Source organism: Phaseolus vulgaris, chromosome 11 (genome assembly GCF_000499845.2).
Source record: "Phaseolus vulgaris cultivar G19833 chromosome 11, P. vulgaris v2.0, whole genome shotgun sequence".
Lineage (NCBI taxonomy): Eukaryota > Viridiplantae > Streptophyta > Magnoliopsida > Fabales > Fabaceae > Phaseolus > Phaseolus vulgaris.
In genome coordinates, this window is record NC_023749.2 from 21,947,176 (window position 1) to 21,960,262 (window position 13,087).

The window sequence follows — 13,087 nt, forward strand, 5'->3', positions numbered from 1 at the left end:
ATGGCGGAGCTCCACGAAGGCGTTTGTGGGAGCCACGTGGGGGGAAGGTCATTAGCCTCTAAGGTGGTACGCGCAGGTTTTTATTGGCCAACAGTAAAGGAAGATTGCGTGCGACACGCCCAGCGTTGTAAGCAGTGTCAAAAACACGCCGACTGGCACAAGGCGCCGCCAGAAGAGCTGCGATCCATATACAGCCCGTGGCCTTTCCATACCTGGGGGATTGACATCCTAGGACCATTCCCACTGGCGATAAGGCAGATGAAGTACTTGATCGTTGCCATCGAGTACTTCACCAAGTGGATAGAGGCAGAGCCCGTGGCCCAGATCACTGCGCACAAGGTGCAACACTTTGTATGGAAGAACATTGTGTGCCGTTTTGGCGTACCTAGGTGGCTGATATCCGATAATGGAACCCAGTTCGCTAGTCAGCAGCTGAGAAACCTGTGTGCTGAGGTAGGCATCAAGCAAGTGTTCGCATCAGTCGAACACCCCCAGACTAACGGACAAGTAGAATCAGCAAACAGAGTCTTGCTGAGGGGGCTAAAGAGAAGGCTAGAGAAGGCCAAAGGGGCGTGGGCGGAGGAAGTACCAAGGATCGTATGGGCATACCACACCACGCCCCAATCCTCTACCATGGAGACGCCTTTCAGTTTGGTGTATGGGTCGGATGCGATGATCCCGGTAGAAATACACGAAAGCTCACCACGTTTTCAAAACTTTGTGGTTGAGGAATCCAACGAAGAAAGGCGGGTGAACCTGGATCTACTAGACGAAGCCAGGGAGGAAGCCAGAATAAAGGCCCAAGCAATAAAGAGAAGAGTAGAGCGACAATATAGCTCTAAGGTAAAGCAACGGCAGTTTCAGATTGGCGACCTAGTTATGAGGAAAGCTCATCCATACGAGCTGGAGAATAAACTGTCTCCCAAGTTGACCGGACCCTTCAGAATTATTGAGGCTAAGGGAAATGGTTCGTACAACCTAGAGACCTTGGAGGGGGGTCCCATCCCGCGCAGTTGGAATGCAGCCAACTTGAAGTTCAATTTGAGTTGATTTATGTAAGCAATGTAACAGTCTTGTTAAAGGGGACGCTCTTTTTCCCTTTCCGGGGTTTTTTAATGAGGTCACCCAAATAAAAGAAAAAACAAGTTCGAGAAAAACCTTGCCTTGGTTTTTAGTCCTTATCTTTTTCCCGTTCGAAGCGGCGACAGGCGTCGCCAAGAAGAGGCATCGCCAGGGCAAGATGTCGCCTAGGCGAAGGCGTCGCCCAGTCAAAATGTCGCCAAGAAAGAAGGCGTCGCCAAGGAAAGGCATCACCAAGGTAGAAGGCGCCGCCCAAGCGCAGGCACCGCCAATAAACATAACGAAGGGAAAAATGCACAGTATATGAAGTGGGTGCAGAAGTATAACGACGTTACAGAAACCAAGCATGGTACAGTAGAGTTAAGTTTACAAGTAGTGTTCGAGATGAATGTGAGTAAGGCGAATGGGGCAAACATTATTACAGGCCCTGTGCTCATACAAAAAACATAAACTTCAGTGGCAGCCGGAGTCAGCACGGGAGGAAGACGAAGCCCCGCTCTCAGTCCGCAGAGCCCGGGTAAGTCGTGACCTCCGCTCCTGGTTTATCGTCGAACCTGCACCAAGGGAGATGAACGTGTTAGAGACACCATGAAGTAAAACATACACAGTTTCAGAAAGCGTCAAAGGCAGAAGTTTCTAGGGCAGTGACTCATACATATATACTTCTCTAGAGTTCCGGCGTTGAACTCCAAGCTGATCAAGGTGGCGGAGTCAAAACCTCCCGCCTCAGCAAGGATCCGGCAAACCACATGGTCATTCGGGGCCAGCTTCTTGAAGGGTTTGGATTTGAGGGCCCTCGTCTCCCTCACCCAGTACAGTGGAAAACCATCTAGGGCGGAGGGAACGAGATCAGAGCAACAAATCTTGAAGAACCTACCCTTCCACCTAGTGAAGGAGTTTTGGAAAGAGGTTCAGGAAATGTCAGGACCAAGTAGAGTAGGGGAACGTCCCATCAGCCATACGAGAAACACCACGTGGATGGCACGGGCGAGACCTGGAGCTTTTCACCACCCGTGGGCGTCGACCTGAGTCAAATTCAATGTCTAGGTAAAGTCAACGGCTTAACCGCACCGGGCGTCGCCTGCATGAGACGCGCAAGGCGTCGCCAATGGAGGGCACAGGAGGCGTCGCCTGCGTGAGATGTTGCGGGCGTCGCCAGTACAAGTATCAGCAGTATCGCCTCCCCGATACCCACAGGTAGGAAAAACTGTGGAGGGAGATGAATCGAAAGGGCCAAAACTAGTCACTAGCGGCGTCGCTTCCCCGATACCCACAGGTAGGAAAGACTGTGGAGGGAGACGAGATCGCCAAATGCTGAGTGAACCACTGGCAGGGGTCGTTCCCCGACACCCATGGGAAGGAAAGGCCATGGAGGGAATGACCCCCCGGAGGGCTTTGAGCTTTCCCAGTGCTGGCGTTTCTAGACACCCTGAGGACGATACGGTGCTGCTGTAGCAGGCCTCTCCTTAGGCGTGGGCGCCGGGTACCAGGGATCAAAGGATAGGTCGCTTCGGTTTTTGAGACACCCCATGGACGATACGGCTCCGTTAGGCAAGCCTCTCCATGGGTGTGGGCGTCGACGCGTGACCTTGCCCCAAGTATTTAAGGCCCGGAGGAGGTTTTAACTTTTGCGTTGGACAATGGTGAACCCACCGACGCCTTCACGAGGCAGAGGCCTCATAGATACGAAGGCAGAACGGTTTTCGAGAAGCACGATAGGAGCAAGGCACTCGGTATATGGGATCGCCCAACACAGCGAAAGAAAGGGGTAGAGTACAGGCAAAATAGTCGAAGCACATGAAGGCGAGAAAATGAGGGTAAAATCATACAGGCGGAATTCGATAACTCAAAGGTATCAAAATTGTCGTGCAAAACCCACAGTTGTGACGAAAGTGCAAATAGTTCAAAGAATTACAAGTTTATCAAAGGGGGGCAAAAACAAGACAAAGCGCAAAGGAGTAAGGTTTGATGGCATTTCATGAAGGTCTTCTTGAATCATGTAAGAAAAAGTGGTGCGGAAGCAATGAAGGTGTGTGAGCAAGATCCTCCTAAGAGTGGTGATGATCTTGTAGGTACATGATGTGTATGAAGCTAGGGAGGTTCGGCCAACCCAAGGAGAGGTGCAGGAGATGAAGTTTAGAGCCTAGAATTCTAGGGAGAAGCAAAGCTTGGCACAAAATGGCAGCATAACTTTACTCACAATAAACTTGAAAATACAAGGTGTAGGCGCCTCCTTTTATAGGCTAAGGAGGACCATAATGCAACCCTAATACTAGCCAAATGAAATGTAAATGTGAAGCAGATGGGTGCACATGGCACATGGGTGCACAAATGAGCACATGGGGAGGGGTGTGTCTAGTTTTTATGCTCACCCCCTCCATGGGCTTTCTAGACCGGCCTTGGTAAATTTAGAGGTTTTTTTAGAAACTCTAAGTTTACCTAGGTTGGTGTTTTAGGTGCCAAAATTAATTCTAAGAAAATTACAAATAAAGTTCCTATGCTAATTTTGACAAGAAATTAAAGTCTACTCTACACTAGAGTTTATGGCATTTGAACATGTAAAAGAACGTCTTCTTCGATCCTCTTGGCCATAACTCTATGGTTGGCCCAAATCTACCCTTTGGTGGGCTTGCATGTGGGCTTGTGCTTGGGCCTCTTCCATCATCCCCTCCCTCTTGAAAAGGATTTGTCCTCAAATCCATTGCTTCTTCTTCTTCATGGCTAGGGAAATGGATGTGGCTGGATGGTGTCCATCATCTCCTTCTCCTTGAGAAGATCTATCCTCAGATCTAGAGATTTGATCTCGGATAGCAGCCTCTTGCTTCTTCAATTATGCTTGCCCTCCCGGATCAAACGTCCACCTAGGGGAATTATCAAATAAAGCAAATGAGTTAGTTGAAGCAGTTATATACAAATCAATTTTATGAAGTTGCCATTTTTGTTTTTCTTTTGTTTTTGGCAACTTTTTACAATATTTCTCTTTTGATGGTTGCATGTGTTCTCTAATCCTCTCATGCTTTGTAAAATTTTCAATAGTGGTTACTTGTTCCTTAGGCATAATTCCTTTAGGAAGTGGTAACAACGCAAAAAGAGAAAGAGGACTATGTTCACATACAACTTCAAATGTAGAAATATTAGTAGTCTTGTGGACTACTCTATTGTATGCATGCTCAATAGAAAAAGGATACTCATCCCAAGAATTGTGGTTGTCTTTCATGATTTCTCTAGGCATAGTAACAAGAGCTATGTTTTCAATTTTATTTTGACCATTCTTTTGAGGATGATAAGAGTTTGAAAAGGACAACTTAGTTGCAAGTTTTTCCAAGAGAATCCTCAAATGATGGTTTTCAAATTTTGGAGCTCTATCCAACACTAAGTTTGAAGAGAAATCATGAAGACTTGTCACTTCTTTAAGGAAGAGTTTCTCCATGTCCATGAAAATGGAATCAAAACCTTTTGTTGTCCTAGGAAGATCTAATATGAAATTTAGGATTATGTCTTCCCAAGGATTGTACCGCCCTGGTAGTCGGAAGTGATGACGTGGCATCCAGCTACAGTATAGGCGTGTTGACAAGGCGCCAGGTTGGCAGAGGGGAAGGAAGTCGGGGGGCTCGTGAAGTCGCCAGTTATTAAGTTGGCGTGTTCCGATCTCCAGCATACCAGAACCGGCGATCACCGGGTTAAAGATGAAGTCGCCAGATGTAAACTCAGGCGACCAAATGATTGGAGATCGCCAGAGCAAGCACATCGCCAGAGATGAAGGTGGTGCAGATTATGAAGGCGGCCGGCGAGATCACAGGGAAGGTGTACGAAGGCACCCTAACTCGCCAGTTCCAGTAGAGATCGCACTCCCAAGTTAGCTATGCACTGGGTAGTACCATACATAAGTAACTTAGCCAAAAAGAAAGTCAGAAGCAGCGCCCAAGTCAAGGAGGCTCCAGATGATGGCACGTGTACGACTGGATGCGAGCCACGTGTCCAAGTCTGTAACTGCCAGGAGAGAGAAAGTAACCAGGTATTTAAGGGTTCCCCAACGAACTTTTGAGGTACGCACGTTCAGATTATACTCTTTACGCTTGTGAGTTCTTGAGCATACTGGGAGAGAGAACATTGCACGGTTCCTTGAGAGTTCTTGAGTGTTATTGCTCTTAGTATTTGGTGGTTCAGTCACTGACTTGGGCGTTGGAGTGCGATCGGCCGCAGCGGCGCCGCTCTGTTCTTTTGCAGGTTCTTGAAGTGGATCGCGACGAAGGACGGAGGTAGAAGTGGTGCACATGTCGATCCATTGACGAGACAAGTTCCAAGGTTCAGGTCAACAGGCAGGATCATCAGGCACCCACCGTGGGGCCGTGTAAAACCTGTTCCCATCCACAGCGTGAGTTCTTGGAGGTTTTCATAGTTTTCTGCGTGGTTGTGTGCTGGTGCAACCACTGTTCACTTTTCGTTTGAGATTTGTTCGGTGATTTCGCGTTTTCCACCGTTCGTTCGGGTTTTTGTTCGGTGAAGTGAGGTTTTCTGCTGTTTACGTGAGATTTGTTCGGTGAAGTTTGAGTTCTTTGGCTCGTTGTGTTATCCGTAGGAGAAGCGGTGGTTTCTGGTGGAGTTGCAGGTTTCTTTGAAGGATTCGCGGTGTTTTTGAGTTTTGCGAGGTTCTGACCGATTGATCGCTGAATCAATCGTAGCCGAAGTAAGTGTTGTTCGCTGCATTCTGTGATTCGCCAAGTTTCATGAGAAAAATGAGAAGCAATCGTTCAAGTCCGGTTGCGCCCGTCGCTGCTGAAGGCGCCGCCGCCATGACCATGGCGCAGATGGCAGAGATGATGCGTTCGTTGCAGGCAACTGTGGAAGCCTCGCGCATAGAACAGGCGAGAATGCATGAGGACCTGGTCGCCTCTCGCGCCAGGAATGATGAGCTTAGCAAGGTGACTGAGGAGCTGCGTCAAGCTCTTCAGGAGCAGCAAGGGCGTCCTGTAGCTGAAGAGGTCGCGCCGTCGACGCCGCCTCGTGTGTTCCCTATGCCTTTCGTTCAGGCGATTACTGACACGCCTATTCCTACGAGTGTGGTACCTGTTAAGGCCGTTTTTACCGGCGTGGAGGATCCAGAGGCTCATCTCACCACGTTCCATACGCAGATGATGCTGTCAGGGGGATCAGACGCTGTGTATTGCAAGATGTTCGTGAGCACGCTCCAGGGAACGGCACTGGATTGGTTTGTGAGCCTGTCTAACGGTCACATTACCAATTTCCAACAGTTCTCGAAGATCTTCGTCGAGCAGTACATCGTGAATAAGGCACCGCCCAGGGTGTCTTACGACCTGTTTGATATAAGGAAGTACCAGGGAGAGTCCCTCAGGGACTACTTGAATCGCTTTGGGGCGCAGATGGTCAGATCGCCGGCTAAAGATGAGGAAATGCTGGTATATGCATTTAAGAAGGGTGTGCTGCCAGGACCATTCTGCGAGGCGCTGATCAGGGCTCACCCCGCCACGTTTGCTGAGGTTAGGCGACTTGCGGTGGCCCACATCGCCGATGAGAGTGAAGTCGCCGAGAAGAGAGGAAGCGTGGCTCCCGCCAGGCCACGCGCCCAGACCAGAATCCAGCCACAGAGGGTGCTGGAGATAGCGGAAGGGATCAGAGGACTCGCCATCCTTATGATCCAAGGAAGAACAAGGGCAGAAGCCAAGGGCGCCAGCAACCAGCACGCCGGGAATACAATCGCCCGCCTAAGCACAAGTTTGTCATGGGATTGGCGGACCTGATCGCCATTCCCAATATATCTGCTAGGTTGAAAGCGCCAGAGAAGGTGGGCGACAAGGTGCTGGGACCAAAGCCAGATGCCTGGTGTGAGTTTCACCAAGGCTTTGGCCACACCGTGGATTCGTGTTTAGCTTTAGGATACCAGCTCGACGATCTGGTAAAGAGCGGGTTCCTAAATGACTATTTGCTGGATAGAAGGACGGGGGGCGCGTCGAGCTCCCAACCAGCAGGTGCTGAGGCTCAGCAGCACGAGATGCCTACGCACGGAGAGATCCACACCATTGCAGGGGGTTTCTCAAAAGGTGGATGCACCGCATCACAGAGGAAGAGGTACGCGAGGTCTGTGATGACGGTGGATATGTTTGAAGACCACTCGCCGGAAGTGGATATTACATTCACCAAGCAAGATCTCAGGGATGTTGTGCCTCATGACAACGATCCCATAGTAATTTCGTTGATAACAGCAGGAAGAAAGGTCCACAGGGTACTGGTGGACCAAGGAAGCTCGGCAGACGTGATGTTCTGGCCGACTTTCACGCAGTTGGAGCTGCCCCTTGACCAGCTGAGGCCCTATGGAGGGTGTTTGTATGGTTTCGCTGGTGACCAGGTGGAGGTCAGGGGGTACATAGAGTTAAGGACTACGTTTACAGATGAGGAGGGTTCGAGAACGGAGAAAATCAAATACCTTGTTGTAAACGCTCCTTCAGCCTACAACATCCTGTTGGGAAGGCCCACGCTCAATCGGATAGGCGCTATACCGTCGACTCGGCACGTGAAGGTGAAGTTGCCGTCTATGGAGGGGGTGGTGATCACCATCAAATCCGATCAGAAAGAAGCAAAGAAGTGCTATGAGAACAGCCTGAAAAACAAAAGATCGGTGAGTTACGTAACGACCACCCCGCCTCCCGGTGTGAAGCCCAGATCGACAGTGATAGAAGAGACCGCCGGAAGAGACGTGGAGATGGTGGATGCTGATCTGGGGGAGGGGAACGCTGGTCTGGAGGAAGAAGAGGCAAGGAATCGCCCTGAGGAAGCGAGAGAGCTAGGAATCGCCAGGGCGGTGATCGCCAGAGAGACCAGACCCAAACCCGTCGAGCAGTGGCTCGAGAGAGAGATCGGGGGAAAAATCTTCAAGCTGGGAAGATCCCTGGAGGTTGAGCTCTAGGACCAGATCGCCAAGGTGATCGAACGGCATCTAGACGCATTTGCATGGTCCGCTTCGGACATGCCCGGGATCGATCCTGACTTCTTGTGCCATCATCTGGCGATGGACAACTTGGTGAGACCAGTACGACAAAGAAGAAGAAAGTTCAACGAGGAGAGGAGGCAGGCGATTAGGGACGAAACACAGAAACTCCTCGCTGCCGGCCACATCAGGGAAGTTCAGTACCCTGAATGGCTGGCCAATGTCGTACTGGTGAAGAAGAGTAATGGGAAATGGCGCATGTGCGTCGATTTCACCGATCTGAACAAGGCTTGCCCAAAGTATTCATATCCTTTACCAAGCATAGACGCCCTGGTGGATAGTGCTGCGGGGTGTAAGTTATTGAGCTTCCTGGATGCCTTCTCGGGGTATAATCAGATCAAGATGCATCCCATGGATGAAGAGAAGACTGCATTCATGACTGAGAGGTCGTGCTATTGCTACAAGGTGATGCCGTTTGGGTTGAAGAACGCGGGGGCCACGTACCAGATGTTGATGGATCGAGTACTTGCACCGATGCTGGGAAGGAACGTGCAAGCGTACGTCGATGACATGGTCGTGACCTCACCAGCAAAAAGCAAGCACGTTGCGGACTTGGAGGAGTTGTTCACGACGATCGCCAAGTTCAAATTAAAGCTGAATCCAGAGAAATGCATTTTCGGCGTGGAGGCTGGAAAGTTTTTGGGTTTCCTCTTAACTGAAAGAGGCATAGAGGCCAACCCTGATAAGTGTGCCGCCATCCTGGCGATGAGGAGCCCAGCTACGGTGAAGGAGGTTCAACAGCTAACAGGTCGGATGGCAGCCCTGTCCCGCTTCGTGTCAGCTAGCGGAGAAAAGGGCCATCCCTACTTTCAGTGCCTAAGGAGGAATAACAAGTTTGCTTGGACGAAGGAGTGCGAGGAAGCCTTCGTCAAGCTGAAGGAGTATCTGGCGAGCCCGCCAGTTCTGTGTAAACCGCTGGTGGGAACCCCTCTCAGGTTGTATTTTGCTGTAACTGAGAGGGCGGTGAGTGCGGTTCTCGCCCAGGATCAAGATCAGGCTCAAAAGCCTATTTATTTTGTTAGTAAGGTGTTGCAGGGCCCAGAAACGAGATATCAGGCCCTGGAGAAGGCTGCGCTGGCGGTGGTGTTTTCGGCGAGGAGGTTGCGCCACTATTTCCATAGCTTCACCATACTGGTAATGACTGACTTGCCCATCCAGAAGGTCTTGAAGAAGCCTGACGTTGCGGGAAGGATGGTAAAGTGGGCAGTAGAATTGTCAGAGTTTGATATTAAATATGAGCCTCGAGGCCCGATCAAGGGGCAAATCTTTGCGGATTTCGTGGTCGAGCTCTCATCTGAGGCGACACGAGTTGAAGGGGACGACTTCCGTTGGGTGCTTTCAGTGGATGGATCGTCGAACCAGCAGGGCAGCGGTGCTGGAGTAATTTTGGAAGGACCCAACGGCGTGCTTATCGAACAATCTTTGAGATTTGCCATCAAAGCCAGTAACAATCAAGCAGAATATGAGGCGCTGATCGCCGGGATTTTGCTGGCCAAAGAGATGGGAGCGAGGGTGTTAATGGCTAAGAGTGACTCGCTGCTAGTCACAGGGCAAGTGACAGGCGAGTTCTAGGCTAAAGATCCACAAATGGCGGCTTACCTGGAGTATGTGCAGGAATTGAAGAGTTCCTTTGCCTCCTTTGAAGTAGTGCATGTGCCCAGGGAGCAGAATGCCCGAGCTGACTTGCTAGCTAAGCTCGCCAGCTCAGGCAAGGGGGGTAGGCAGAGGACGGTGATTCAAGAAACTCTGAAGACGCCGAGAGCATTTGTAACAGATCACCTGGTTCTTCAGATAAACAAGTCGACGGAGAAAGCAGCGAGAAGTCATAAGTCCCTGACGCAAGAAACTTTGAGATCGCCGAGAATTAGAGCATGTCGAGGAGAGAAGGTGAACATGACGCAGGTCTACGCTATCCATGAGCCAGACACCTGGATAACACAGTACAAGCGGTGCCTGGCAGATGGCCTTCTCCCACTGGATCCGACAGAGGCTAGGAAGGTAAAGAAAAATTCAAGCAAGTACACGTTGATTGATGGCGATCTGTACAGGTTTGGGTTCACTCACCCACTCCTGGAATGCGTACATGGCGAGAAGTGCACGAGAATCATGGCAGAGCTTCACGAAGGTATATGCGGAAGCCACGTCCGGGGTCGAGCTCTAGTCGCAAGGACTCTGCGTGCAGGATACTACTGGCCATCGATGAGAGAAGACTGCAAGAAGTATGCACAATGTTGCAAACAATGCCAACAGCACGCCGATTGGTACAAGGCGCCTCCCGAGGAGTTGAAGTCGATTTACAGCCCTTGGCCGTTCCATACTTGGGGAATCGACATCCTGGGACCATTCCCGCTGGCGATCAGGCAGATGAAGTACTTGGTGGTGGCGATTGAGTATTTCACCAAGTGGATCGATGCAGAACCAGTGGCCCAGATCACCGCACACAAGATTGAAGGTTTCGTGTGGAAGAACATTGTGTGCCGGTTCGGAGTGCCCAAGCGCCTGCTGTCGGACAATGGGACTCAGTTTGCAAGCCACCTGTTGAAGAAGCTGTGCGAAGGGGTGGGAATTCAACAAGTGTTTGCATCCGTCGAGCACCCTCAGACAAATGGCCAGGTAGAGTCAGCTAATCGGGTGTTGCTAAGAGGTTTGAAGAGAAGGCTAGAGAAAGCCAAAGGAAGCTGGGCTGAGGAGGTACCCCGTATAGTCTGGGCGTACCACACCACTGAGCAGTCAGGAACCCATGAGACCCCGTTCAGCTTGGTCTATGGATGCGACGCAATGATTCCAGTGGAGATCCAGGAGAGCTCGCCGAGATTCCAGAACTTCGTAGAGGAAGACTCGAATGAAGAGAGAAGGCTGAACCTGGATCTACTGGATGAGATCAGGGAAGAGGCGAGATTGAAGGCTGAAGCGGGGAAGAGAAGGATTGAACGAAGATACAAATCGAAGGTGATGCCAAGACATTTTAGAGAAGGCGACCTGGTGATGAGGAAAGCCCATCAGTACGAGATGGAGAATAAGTTGTCGCCCAAGTGGACGGGGCCGTTCAGAATAACCGAGGCGCTTGGGAACGGCGCCTACCGCTTAGAGACATTGGAAGGAGGGGCGATCCCTCGCACTTGGAACGCCACGCACCTGAAGTTGTATTACAGTTGAAAACTTTGTAAGTAAAGATAAACACGAAGTTACATTACAGTGTTTCTGTTAAAACAGTTTAAAGGGGGCACTCTTTTTTCCCTAAGGAGGGTTTTTAATGAGGCCACCCAATAAAGAGAAGTTTTCAAAGTACAAGTTGTTTTAGGTTGCGTGCCTGTTGCTTTCAGAAAGTTTTGAAGAAAGACCTTGTCACTTATATATGACTTAAGGCAAGTTAAAGATATGTTGCATGCTTTCTAAAAAGTTTTAAGTCCTCATCGTCTTTCGGCGATCAGAGGCACCAGTTAAAAGACCTCAACGCCCTCGTGCGTCCTGAGGCGAGTTAAAGACCTCCTCGCCGTCGAGCGAGTGCAGGCGAGGAAGAGTGAAAAGTTCTCAGTGTTTCTGGGGGCGAAAAGATGTAACCCCAGGGGCAATGTAGAGGCACCAGTGAAAAGTCCTCAGTGTTTCTGGGGGCAAGGAGATGTAACCCCTGGGGCAATGTAGAGGCACCAGTGAAAAGTCCTCAGTGTTTCTGGGGGCGAGAAGATGTAACCCCCGGGGCAATGTAGAGGCAAGTAAAAGACCTTTTCGCCTATGAGCGAGTTCAAGCGAGCTAAAGACCTTCTCGCCTATGAGCGAGTTCAGGCAAGATAAAATCCTTCTCGTCTCGAACGAGCTCAGGTATGGTGTTAAGGGTGGACGAAGTTTGGAAGGTGGTTAAGGTAGGTTCGAAAAGAACGCCTAGCCACCCGGTCTTTTGTTCTGAAGCTCAGGAATGTAGAGAAGGATCCAAAAGGCGCCTCTACCCCAGATAAAGAACAATGGCCAAGGTATGAAGCCAGAAAGAAACTGATATCGCCAAGTGAGTCTTTGGCGACCAGGAAAAGTTCAAACAGCGGCGAGAAAGTTAAAGACCCGTTTTGATGAAGCAGATGGGGTGAAGCGACGTTTTAAGCCAATAGTTGAGTTAAAGTTCGTTGCTTGAAGAGTAATTTTGCGCTAAGGTTAATTGCCTTAAGGTTACAAGTTGTTAAAGTGATTATTTTTCGAAGTTGAAGTGGCTCGAAGCAGTCAAGTATAAGATCGTGCCTACGAAATCGCTAAGTCATTTCTTTGAAGTAAATCACGCAAGGAAAGTTAAAGCAGGCAAAGAAGTTACAGGAAGAAATACAAAGGCAATTTCATTAAGTAAATATCAGTTCGGGGTACGTAAACAGAAAAAGAAGAAAGTTCATTACAAAATACAAAGAGAAAGCATAGAGGTAGTGGATGGAGGAAATTGATCAGTCTTCAGCGGGAACCACCTTTCCATCCACCACCTCGTTGTTGAGGGACACCATGCTAAGATCCAGATCAGGGAATAAGCAGGCGAACTGTTCCCGTGCAGCTTCAAATCCAGCAGCCAGAATTTGGGCAGAACTCATATTAAGCTCTTCAATTTGTTTCTTGAGTTCTTCAGTTCGTTCCTCCAGCCCCTTGTTCTGCTGCTCCAGCTCTTCAACTTGTTTCTTGAGTTTTTCGTTGGTTTCTTGAGCCTGGAGAAGGTCTTCAGCAACCTTCTTGGATCCTGCTTGCACTTGGCCCAATTCGGCAGCGATTTTCCCCTTTTCTTTGTTGGCTTCGGCAAGCTCAGCCATGGCGTCATCCCTCGCTTTCTCCACCTTTCCAAGGAAGACCTCCCGGTCGGCTGACCTTTGCTCCAGTTTCTTCACCTTGGCGGTGTCAGTTTTTATGAGAGCCTCCAGGTTAGCCACCTTGACGCCACCTTGACGCGATAAGGCACGATCTTGCTCTCCAGCTCGATTTTTTCTTGAGCCAAGAGTTGTACCTTATGGCGGAGGTCGGTAGCTTCCTTGCGCGCCAACC